This window comes from Eulemur rufifrons, chromosome 18 (assembly GCF_041146395.1).
Source record: "Eulemur rufifrons isolate Redbay chromosome 18, OSU_ERuf_1, whole genome shotgun sequence".
NCBI lineage: Eukaryota > Metazoa > Chordata > Mammalia > Primates > Lemuridae > Eulemur > Eulemur rufifrons.
This window is the reverse complement of record NC_091000.1, coordinates 5,934,176-5,946,202: the sequence shown is the minus strand read 5'-3', so window position 1 is coordinate 5,946,202 and position 12,027 is coordinate 5,934,176. Positions and strand designations below refer to the sequence as shown.

Here is a 12,027-nt window from a genome sequence, read left to right as displayed (position 1 = left end):
AGGTTGTATATGTACTACTCAGGTAATTAAGAGTAAAGTGTAGACTTTAAAAATTTCATTTGATGCAGAAGAAGCAAACATTTCATCTGTTACTCTCAAGAACCATCCTAAATGAGACTGCAATATTCAACGATGGTTTTTAAAAGAAGTTAATTCCTCTCCAGCTTTCCAGTGTAGTTAACAGCCTCCACACTGCTCCTTGGACGATCTCCAAGTCAATAAACAGCTGGTTAAGAATTATCTAGATTGCTCAGGAGGAAAACATCATTCCAAACACAATATAATTTGTCTTGGACATACAATATTTAATTCACTAAAGCTTTTCTAAAGTTTTCTTTTAATTTTCAACCTCTAACATTTCATGGTAAATGATCTAGCATTTAAGTTCTCATGAATTAAAACATTCCCAAAAGACAATAAGGGATTTAAATCTCTGAAAATTTAAACATCAGTTAAAATTTAAAAGTGTGATAAGTCTCAGCATTGAGAACAATTTGAAAATATTGAAATTAATTATAGGAATAGTTTTATTTACATGCCCAACTTTCCCACTGAGGACAAATATGAAAAGAAATACAACAAAAGTTTTTTGCCAGTAATATCTATTCTTTTTTTCCTATTTACTAAACTGTATCTTTTCCCCAAACACCAAGCTGCTAAGTGTTAATAGTTCATTAAAATTGTGAAGGGAAGTGTGAACATTGTACCAAAATAATAGATTAAATTTTAAAAATACAAATGTGAATAACTAAAATCTTAGTATCTTTAAACTGGAATCACTTGAGATAAAGAAACTTGGTTTGCAAAATTTATTTACTTTGGTAAAGTTTGATGTTACATAGGCTCAAAATAAATTTTCCTTCCTTCATTAGTCAGTTCTGTAACATTAGTACCAAATTACATATGATATTCAAAGAAGATCTGATTGGTGGGAAGTGAATAGATACACTTTGAAAGTGTCAGACACCACAATCATGAAAAGGATTTGTAACTCCAGATGAAACTGTTAGGCCTTTTGAAGATGAAATATAATCCTGAAACTTCATATACAAGGAAAATTCTTTAATTATTATTTTTTTCAATTCCAAATTACATTTATAGCATCTAGTGCCACGTCTGAAAGTTAGTATCATTCAATTATAAGTAGTTATTGTTTCCATCTTTTATGAATATGGATTGTGATGACTTTTATGTGTATATATGTATGGACATTGTGATGTTTTTTATATATAAACATCTATAAATCATTTCACATATATATGGCATTCACTTCCAAAAACATTTATATCTTTGAAACTGTATCACTTTTTACGTACAATTCTCCTAATAAGACCCTTCTCATTTCTAAAAATTAAACAAATAATCTCTATGTTCTTAAATACCCCTTAAAAACCTCATAAACATTCTGCTAAGTGAATGAAGACAGACACAAAAGGTTACATGTTGCATGATTCCGTTAATATGAAACATGCAAAGTAAGCAAATCTATAGAGACAGAAGCAGATTATTGGTTGCCAGCAGCTAGGGTTGGTGGGGGACAGGGGAAGGCGACCACTTAGTGGGTACAGGCTTTCCTTTTGGCCTCACAAAAATTTTCTGGAGCTAGAGAGTGGTAACTACATAATACTGTTAGTGTACTTAACGTCATTAATGGTAAGTGTTATATGTATTTGACCATAACGAAAAAATTAAGGCAGAGAATAACCTGTTACCTTATAAGTCAAAAGCAACCTAAATTACTATTTTTCATTGACAACAGCAGCTCCTGGAAGCTCTGGCTCTGTGTAACTGTTTACCCCTAAACTCAGGCATCCCCAAACTCAATGAACTATATTAGTTGAAATAAATCTCTTTCAACTTTTGAAAGATTGTTCTCATGAACTAAGTTTACCTCCCCAGCAATTATTACATTCGCACGTAAGGACTGGGAGTGTTCCAAGTGGCTTTTTATTGTGTATGGCCACATAGCTTTTTATTGTTCTTGCCAGTATTTTAATTTTTAATCTTCTATCTATACAGAGGTAAGTGAGTAAGATATAAAGAATGTTATTTCATTGATTCAACACACTTTATGTTCTAACCAATGCTTCTTAATTTTGTGTTTCCAGACACAATAAGGTTTCTTTTAACATTGTTTTGTAATTTTAAAATAACCCTGCCCTTTTCTAAGAGAATAATTAAACATATGGATAATGAGAAGTCAGAGGGAGATTTGAGATAACCTTTCTAAGCCTTTAAATTGTTCTTATAAAATGGCTTTCTTCCCTGTTGGTTTAGTAACTGAGAATTAAAAGATACTTCCCCAATGGGCCATTATTTCAGAATCAGTGGCCCCAGATGACCACCCTCCCTGCGGTGGGGTTCTTAGAGCAGATGGTGCAGACAACATGGGGATATTATACAGATGACATTAGAAGCAATTATTCCACCACTGAGTATTAGTATTCTGTGCTTTGTGATGCATGGTACCTATGTTGTGAAGTACTTCAGAATTGGAAAATCTTAAAAACTAGAGAAACATTCATTCAGGAGTTTGAACTTTGTTCTTATTTTTTTGAAAAGGTAAGTTATTTTCTGATCGTTTTGAAAGTAGCCAGAATCTCTCATTAGGATTCATTAAAACAGAAAGAACTCTGGGTTATTTTTCCATTTGGCTATGAATCCAGCGATTTTTACCTTAAATGTTCTACCCTCTCCAGTTACTGACTAAAAAAAATCTATTGTCCTAGAAACTTCTTCAAAAAATCAACCACAATAATATATCCAAATCAACTCAAAAAGACATATGTATTGGTTTCCTATTGCTGCTGTAACAAATTGCCACAAATTTAGTGGTGTTGTTACCAGCCAGGTCCCTTCTACCCATGTGCAGCAAGCTAATAACTGTGGCAATGAGTTTTGCAAAAGGAAAAAGATTTTATTCACAAGGCTGCTGTGTGAGGAGTTGGGGGAACAAATCTCAAATCTAGAAAATAGGGCTTGGGGACACTTATGGGATAGAGGTGGTCTAAAGTGTGGGGAAAGTGATTGGTTGGTGGAAAAGGTGATGTAATTGGGTTTTCTGTGCAAGCTAATTGAGCCACATGGCTCTACATAGGACACGTGCAGAAAATGGCAGCATTAGCATGATCTGAGGGTGGAGTTTCTGGTGCTCTGACATCAAAAGGTCACTCTTCAGGCACCTACACAGGCCCAGTTGAAGGGTCAGTGGTCTCAACCAGCTTGAACTGGGCAAGTGTTGCCCCTAGTACCTGTAAAACAACTTTAAGCACCTGTTACTATAATGAACCACAGTCAGAGATGTTATCTATAAGGAAGCTAGTGGGAGTTTAGTTATGTATTGTTTGGCTAGTGACTTGCTATTGGGAGTTTCAAGATCAACTAGAAGTAAGAGATTAAAAGCAAACAAGGAAGGTTAAGTTTGGCAGGCCTAATCAGGTTTGCCCTCACTTTCAGTGTTTTGTATCCTTTTATGAGATGGTCAGTCGTGTACGGCCACAGGAAGAGACAGAAGAGAGGCTCAGGAAAACACAAAGTTTATTAAACTTGCAGGTCCTAGAGACAAGAGGTACATCATGCCATGCTGGGCCATGTGGGGAAGACATCAGGGTGGTCAGAAAACAGAAGACAGGAACAAGGAGAAGGTTTAAGCCACTGTCTTTATTGGGTTTCTACAGGAAAGGAAAGGCAGGGCAGTTTAGGATTGGCTACTTTGAATAATTTCGGCAGGCTTTGGGCTTTAGAGATGACATCTAGTTGCCTGGTACCTGGTCCCGGGGTGATTAGGGCACAGGAATATTGTGTCCTGGGGTGCACAGGCTGAAAAAAGAGGTATGGCTCCGGATTCGTTAGTTTGCATGTCAAAGGCATGTGCCAGGGTAGGTCCTTCCCTATCTCTAAAAAGTGAGTGGCCCTGGGAGAGACAGTCTATCCCCAGCCAGAAAGACTTTTTAAGATGTCAAAACATCATAACATATACAAAATTTTAAAATATGTATAATACAAGTGGTTTAAAATAACACAAATGCATTATCATACAATTCTGGAGGTCAGAAGTCCAGAATGTGTTTTATTGGACTAAAATCAAGGTGTCTGCAGGGCTATGTTCCTCTTGGAGGCCCTAGAAGAGAACCCATTCCCTTGCCTTTTAGCTTCTAGAGGCTGCCCACATTCTTTGGCTCCCAGCTCCCTTCCTCCAGCAAAGACCCAGTCAGTTTCACATCACAGCATTCTAACACTGATTCTCTGCTTGTAAGGATCCTTTTGATAAGAAAATTCTTTTTGGCATGTAATTACATACATAATATATAAGTAGTGAAGGTTATTAAATATGAAATGTCTGACTTTGAATCAAAAGTGTAGTTTATTATATCTCAAACAAGAAGCAATACAATTTATCAAAGTATGCGCCTAAACTATCGACACAGTTTTGCCATCTTAACGGTAGCTTGTTTATGCCAGCAGTGAAGAAGCCTGGAGAGTGAGCAGCAATGAAATCACGAAAAGCGTTCTACACAGGTTGTTGAGAATTGAGTATCTTTCCTCACAATAAGTGGTCCAAAGCCTGGAAGAAGTGATAGTTGGTGCAAGGTCTGGTGAATATGGTGGATGACAGAGAGTTTTCAAGTCCAGCTGCTATAGTTGGAGCAGTGCTGTTTGTGCAACATGTGGTCAAGTGTTGTCTTGCAAGAGGATTAGCCTGTCTCTATTGACCAATCTCAGCTGCTTAATCGCAAGCATCCTCATCATTTCATCCAATTGGTTGCAGTACACATCTGCTGTAATCGATTGACCAGGTTTGATGAAGCTGTAGTGGATAATACCAGCACTGGACCACCAAACAAACACCATTAGTTTTTCTGATGAATGTTCTGTTTTGGACTGTGTTTCAGCACTTCATCTTTATCCAACCATTGTGCCAAATTCTTGCGATTGTCAAAAAGAATCCATTTTTCGTCACACGTAATGATATGGTAGAGAAATGATTCACCTTTATGTCGTAACAGCAAAGAAAGGCAAGCTTCCAGATGATTTCTCTGCTGATGCCCGTTTAATTCATGTGGAATCCACCTATCCAGCTTCTTTACCTTGCCGATTTGTTTCAAATGGCCCAATATTGTTGGAATAGTAACATCAAACCTTGCTGCTAATTCACCCATAGGTTGAGATAGATTAGCTTCCACTACAGCTTTCAGCTCATCATTATCCATCTTGGTCTCAGGTCACCCATGTGGCTCATTTTCAAGATTAAAATCATGAGAACAGAACTTCTCAAACCACTGGCATACTGTGCATTCAGTAGCCATATCCTTCCCAAACACTTCGTTGATATTTCGAGCTGTCTGGGATGCGTTGGTTCCATGATGAAACTCATATTCAAAAATAACACGGATTTTTTACTTATCCATGGTTTCACAAAAATTGCTATAAAAAAATTTAAAGATAATCACAAGCCAAATGTGCATTTGGAAGCCTGAGGATATACCTTGACAGTAAAAATAAAACAAGAAGTGTCAAAGTGAAATGTCAGTGATATCAACTATCAAACTTAATACTTAAGGAAATTGGACATTTCATACTTACTAATCTAACAACATGAACACTATTGAAACCACCACCTACCTTTAGAAAAACATTACCCATATTAAAGATGCCTGCATAACCCACTATTGTCCTATTCCCCAACATCTCCCTAGGTAACCATTGCTGTGAAGTTTGTGTTTATAATTCCCTTGCTTGCTCTTATAATTTTATGATAGATAGATGAATAGATACAGAGAGATAAAGAAATAGAGATTGCTCAGTTTTGAATTTTACAAAAATGGCACCATAAGTTATATCTTCAGCACTTGCTTTTTTCCTCCTAAATTTTACATTTCTAAGATTCATCCTCATTATTGCAAATAGTAGTATTAATTCATTTTCACTGCTACATAACATTTGGCTTTATTGATATAGCACTATTTATTATCCATTTTCCTGCCAATGGATATTTGGATTGGTTTCAGTTTTTGGCGTGGTTTTGTTTTGCTTTTCACTATAGTTAACAGTGTTGCTATAAATATTTTTGCATACATCTTCTGGTGCATATGTGCAAAAGTTTCTTTAAGGTTTATACTTAGAAGTAAATTGTTTGTATCTTGAATATTCACATATCAAATTTACAATATGATGTCAATTTTTTGTACTTTTTTCTACTTTCAGTAGCAGTATGTGAGAGATAATTTTGCTCCATATGCTTGCCAAATTTTATCATCAAACTTTTTATTTTTAACAACCAGTAATTATAAAATGGTATCTTGTTAATATGTTAACTTGCACTTCTTTGTTTACTAATGTAGCTGAACATTTTTTTCAAATATTTATTGAGACATTTGTGATTCCTGACCAGTAAAATGTTTTCACTGTTTTGGCCATTTTTCTACTCAGTTGTTTGTCATTTTGTTTTTGCATCAATATAATAATGTCCTACGGCTTTATAATCTTTTTAAATGTCTATTACAGGAAGTCCGTATACTTTTTGTGTCCTTTCATAAAAGTGTCTCGGCTATTCCTGAACCTTTGGTGTTATTCCATATAAATTACATGATAAATTTCTTTAAAAATTCCTTCAAAAAAAATTGGGGATTTCAACAAAAATTGCTCTAAATCTAGCAAGTAATTTAGAAAGAATTGCTACCTTTATAATATTTCATCTTCCTTTGCATAATCACAGCATTCCATTTATTTAGGAATCTGCTATATTTTCTTTTTTTAATTTTACCTATCATATTTGAACTTGTAATTCACTCAAAGTTACTTTCTTGAGTAGTGTTATGTTGTTTAGTAAAGATTTCCATCACATAAATTCTGTTGAAATTTTAGCTAAAATGTTAATAAATATGACCCATCTCAACTTTTCAACATATATGTGCTCAAATATATGCATATTCCATAAAGTGTTTACATCTTATACAGAAAATGATTGAATAATGTGACAATTAGGAAAAATTTGTAACAAGATAAAAAATCACATAGCTCTCAAATTTCCAATAATTTGATAAGGCTAGATATCACTTCCTAACAACAACAGCATCATCAACAATTATAATAACAGGAATACAAACTTAATTCTTTAATCTGGGAAAAGGTATCTTTTTAAAAGATTAATTAGTACACTGAATGTTAAATTTATAAAACCATTCTCATTAAAACTATAAATAAGAAAAATGGTGATAACTGCCACAATTTTCACCATTTTAGAAGAAATTTTTACAATCAATTTGAAAGCATTCAAATTGTTAAAAAATACTCTAGTTGGTGATAATATTTATTACTATGTGATTTCATAATAACTATTTTATAATACCATTTTCCAAGAGTGTTTCTTAGAAATCTTATCTTCTGATATTATGCCTGGCATATTCTTTTGTAGAAATATTTTATGTCCCTAATTCTTCCTCAAATTTATTGAGACATAAAGCAAGAATATGTTTAGTTATTAAAAACTAATGAATCACATTCAAGGTTTTTTGCAAATTGCATAATTTTATAGGCATTAGATCTTATTCAATCAAATAAACAATTATTTATATAAGAAAATACATCAGATAGCCATTGAAATGATTATTAAGAAGAATGAGAAATGCATAAAATATACTAAGTAAAAAAGAAAGATGCAAAAATGCATGTGCAATATAATTTCAACACTGTGAAATGTGTAGGAAAATGAAAAGAAAGGAAGTAAAGGAATCAAGGATAGCATTATAGAAATCACTTTTCTTAACTCTGTAAAAAACAATTAAAAAAACACCTCCATGCCAGTATAGAAATGTACCAATATAGAAACTTGGCAGCCAGTCCTAAAGAGGCAGGACATGCATGTGTGTGCGTGTGTGTGCACGCGTGTGTGTGAAAAAGAGAGCGATACAGACAAAGAAACAGAGCCAGAAAGAGGGAAGACAGGGGAGGAAAGGAGGAGATAAGGAAAGAAGGTGGCAGGGGGGAAAGAAAGAAGAGAGGGAGAATAGGTGCTGGATCAGAAATTGCCTAAAAGTGCTGGAGAACTTAAAACTTAACTGAATTAGAGGATAAGTGAAGAGAACCACTTACGACTTTCTTTGTTGACATTAGATAATTATTTTTCTCTAATTTTTTCTAATTGGTTTTTTCAATTTAGTTTCTAGAAATCCTATACTTCCCTATGTAGCAAAAGATGAACGTTCATATTTTATATACCATTTTAGCTGATAAATTAAGTTGTGCTTTTTACTAAATTTGTTCTTCTGCCAAGGTACTTATTCTGCAGAAATAACAACCTGGCACCTACTAAATTTAACCAGAGAATATTTAGGTTTTAATGTTGTAATTTCCTATCAGTAAGCATATTCATCAACAAGCCCCCAAATTCCTCACAAAGGCAAGCATGAACCATATAAACCCAGAATCTTTAGGTCGTTGTATAGAATGCTTGGTTTTCATATGGGGAAAACACGAGTGACAATATATCACAGGGGCAGCATGTCCTATAAAGCTCTGAAGCCAGCACCCCTAGGTCTGAATTACATTATAGCTCCACCACTTATTAGTTATGTGATTGTGTTAAAGCCGCTTAAATTATCTCCTTTGTCCCACTTTCCAGATCTGTAAAACTAGGCAAATAATACACCTACCTCATAGATTTGCTATGTGGATAGAATGAGTAATCCATGAAGCATCTAGTATAGCATTTGGCACAAAGTGCCATGTAAATGTGAACAACTCTATCTACTACTGCGGATAAGAGCTTTGTATACACAAACATACAAATTTAGTATATATGTGTATATATATCTATGTGGGGCAAAAGAGGGCAACTGAATAAAGACAAAAAAACCTAAAAATACATGAATGTTGAAATGCAAAAGTTAATACATAAAGTTAACAATAAGCTTATTATAATAGTTCTGTAAATTTTCCCAACTGTTATTCACCAGATTGCAAAGTTGCAATTATCTTTTCCAAATTCTTATAGAGCAAATCAAAATATCCCTAGTATTTCAAAACTAATTTAGAAACAGAAAATACAACCAAACTTCTATTCAATATGGCTTCTAATCTGGGGGGGTCTAAAAGCTAATATTTACCAGTGCAGTTTTGAGTACTTTATGTGGACCAATTCAGTGCCCGTGACAACACTCTCTGAGGAACCACTTTTAATAGCCACTCTTATTTCACAGATGAAAAACAAGGCACAGGGAGATTAGAAAGCTATTAATTGGGAGAACTGGATTTGATCATGAGAAGACTTATTCCTCAGCCTGGTCTATTCACCATTATAATAGTTTGTCTAACATGCATTATTATTTTTTTGTACCTCATAATGTAAGAATTTCAAACATTCAGTCAGAAATGCAGTGTGGAGTATATTATTGATTATGTGACCTACAGATTGAATTTAAACTACATTTTAGTGGGTACTTATTTTCAAAACTAAACATGACACATAATTTTATTTGCCAACAAAATATTTTCTTACACCATTAATTTAAATTAGTTGCAATACAGTTCATCACTCTACTTCTAAAATGTCAAATTAGTCTTTCTATATTATGAATATAATTATTATATTTCGATCAGCTACATTAAAATATTAATAATAGACTCACAAGGTACAACATATATTTACAAATAACATGTATTACATAACAGATGTATGGATAAATTAAACTTCTGAAGGCTTCCCAAAAGTGTATATTTACTGCAGAAGGAGTTTGTAGGACAAAAGAATCATTAATGTCTCTGTCCTAAAATTTTATGATTCTGTATTAAGGTCAGTTCAACTAACTTTTAAGGCTCATGCATGAACTCAATATATGTCCAAATTTTAGAAATCTAAAACATAAATATTAATTTCATTCTCAATATATATCTCACATTTATTATTGTTCTTTAAAAATAATCATAAATATCCTTTCTACCTTTTCACCCTTATAGAGACATAGTCTATTGATAGCATAATTTAAATGAATGGATAAACAGGGAAAATTCAGTTAATAAAACATTATTTTATATATAGTCAATGAATGTTTGAGTTTTTAAACTGACTTTTGTAACTTTTAAAAATTGTTTTGCACATGGTGCATACACATCCTATAGTCTGTATTGTGCAAAGCTATTTTTTCCTTCAGTCCAAGGTCTCTTATTGTAGGCAAGTTATTTCAAGTCTAGTTACAAGGACTTCTCTTAGGGTGGTATTATTTGACTATGTCAGTTTATTTACCCTTTTCTTTGCACATTTTCACAAATGACCAGGATTCAAAAATAATTAATACGATTGCTTGCTAGGTATAAGGGAATACTGTGGCTATGAGGAATCTGCCTTAAAAATTGTTTTTGAAATGCTCAATTTGGCTACTTAGTAGGGAAACTTCCCATTCTCAGTGTTCATTAGCAGGAAAATCAAAACTCAAACTCTGAGGAGTGCTAAAACCTACGGACATGGTCATTTTAGAGTTTTGCTTTGAACCCTGGCCCTAAACCAAAGACCTAAATGGGTAAAGAAACAGAAATATTTCTGGTTATTCACAGAACAACAACAAAAAACACCACACTTGATATGTGATAACATTTGGCCTTGGTGACAGGTGACTGTTGATTTTTCCTTGTGTGATTTAGAAACAGAAACTAAAGGATATTTGATGTCTTTTTTAGCTCACTCTTGGAGCAAAAAAAATGTGGCTGGAAGATGTGAAATTGTGCCTCTAAAGTTTATCACTAGTGCCAATAACATAAGGATGAAGAGATTCAGCCAAGTTTTATTACATATACTGAAGCATAAAAGTATTTTTATTTTAGCCTAAGTGTAAGCAACAGCTGCAGAGAGTTCTCAATCAAGAAATATGTTACAGCATAAAAATGCTTCAAACAACTTTGTTATATACCTTATGAATCATTAAAAATGTAAACTCTTTACTAGTCAGTTACCTTTCCTGGCAGGCATGATTATAACTTGACCTTGCTCAGTCTTCTCCCGCATACAAGTCAGAGATCGCCTGATTCTAGTGCCACCACCGATTCCTTTGGTGGCAGTGAGGGCACATGCTGCAGAATGGCGAAGGGAACAAGAACCGGTCACCAACCACAGAGCTGTGCTTCATGGTGCTCTGAACTCTAGACTAAGAGAGGATGACCTGTTTTTGCCTGGTAGAAGCTTGTTCACATATCCCTCACAGGCTCTACAGATCCTTGTGGCTGGTGAGATTTCTACATTATTGTGAGCTTTCTGATAAAAAGCTGAAGTGAACTCTGCCCCATTGTCACTTTGGAAGATGCGTGGGGCGCCTAGCAAGCAGAAAAAATATTATCTGGTATGTAACTTTAGTTGCAGTTAGAAGACAGTGGTCTCAGTACACAAACATTGATCAAGGGGATATACAGAAGTGTAACACTCAATACAAACTCTGAATTTGATCTACCCCATAAAGATAGGCAATTTGCCTAGTCTGATATTATGGAAGTATCGCTTGTGATTGCCTGGTTACTACGTGCTAACAACTCATAATTTACTATCCAAAAAATGGAAAAATAGATGAAGATTGGTTTTCAGTTTTTCTGTCTCCAGCCTTGGGTAATTTTCATGGAAATGAAGTTTTCTTCAAATGTTTGCTTATAAGGAAGTCTATATTTAATTTATTTGCTCATTTCAAAAATCTAATGGGAAAATTTTATTTACAAAGTCATGTGTGCCGCCTATTTTTACATACTGTGTATACACAAACACTACACATATACATGATTTTCAATATTTGTATACATTAGTCCAAAACTGTGAGCAAGAATTTGGTTGAAATCATTGAGCTCTCTCCTTTTTAAATTAACTATTAAAGGTTTCATTGGGAAATCTCCTTAGCCAAATCTTAAAGTATTATTGGTAATAATTGTCCTTTTTTTTCTTTTATTATTCCAAAATCATCTTTCATTTTTTCCCAAATTACTTATTTCATAGAACTTATATGTGATATTAACATGATACAATGTGTCTTCATTGTGAAGTATATATGATCATTT

The 12,027-nt window shown here is 33.9% G+C and overlaps 1 protein-coding gene across 1 annotated transcript in view; it reads left to right on the top strand.

The window, feature by feature from the left end:
- Positions 1–12,027, top strand: part of GLRA3 (glycine receptor alpha 3) — a 124,539-nt gene that overhangs the window by 48,820 nt on the left and 63,692 nt on the right. The window lies entirely within an intron of this gene.